The sequence below is a fragment of the Ipomoea triloba genome, chromosome 16, assembly GCF_003576645.1.
Source record: "Ipomoea triloba cultivar NCNSP0323 chromosome 16, ASM357664v1".
Classification (NCBI taxonomy): Eukaryota; Viridiplantae; Streptophyta; class Magnoliopsida; order Solanales; family Convolvulaceae; genus Ipomoea; species Ipomoea triloba.
Genome location: NC_044931.1, coordinates 17,320,712 through 17,321,569, shown reverse-complemented (window position 1 = coordinate 17,321,569; position 858 = coordinate 17,320,712).

The following is an 858-nucleotide window of genomic DNA, read 5'->3' as shown; positions in this document are numbered from 1 at the left end:
TTTTGGAAGGAAAGCATGCACAATGTGTCGAAAAGTTGACTGAAAGGTTGGTTGGAAAATTACAGTTTAGAGTATGATATAGGTCACAATGGGTAAGGCTGAGAGTTTAAAGAGTTAAACTCGCTTTTAGTATTAATAGGGGTATAAATGTAATTTCAAAAACAAAGAGTGTCTAACTATTTTTACCCTAAACCTTTAGGTGTATCATTTATAGGTGCAATCCAACCAAGTTGGTCGGACAGTTAGTTTGATAATCATAAGGTTCAAATTTTGATTTCTCGTGAGAGTACAATTGTCTATTAATTTTTTAATTTCAATCGTTTAGCTATGTGTAATCTATGCTGGTTTAATTTATTTACTTGTGACCCTTTACCAACTATGGTTATAAGGTAGGTGAATTTTGCCCTTGTGACCCTTTTTTGTCCGTAAGGGCAGCCCAAGTGGTAAGGCAGTTACACCTGTAGCCGAGAGGTCGTGGGTTCGAACCTCAAGCCCTTGGGTTTGAGCTGGTCAGCTATGGGTAACCTTGGCTGGTTTACCTCCTTGTGGTCCTTTGCCGGCTAGGGTCACAGGACGAGGGTTTACTCACTAGTCACACAGTCAGGAGGGTTTAATCCAAGGTAGGCGAATTTTACCCACAATTCACTTTCGAGTAGCGGGATTGGATTTTTTTTTTAAATCAAAGAATATTAAAGATATATACATTGAAGAGTGCAATTGGCAATGGGCAATAATGAGAATAAACGCTTTAATTAGGGTTGGTAGAAATGGGTGAAAGTGGTTGGACATGCAAACTAATGAAGCATATATCTCTGTCGTCCCTTTAATTTCATACTTCAACTTGCCAATAACCAATGA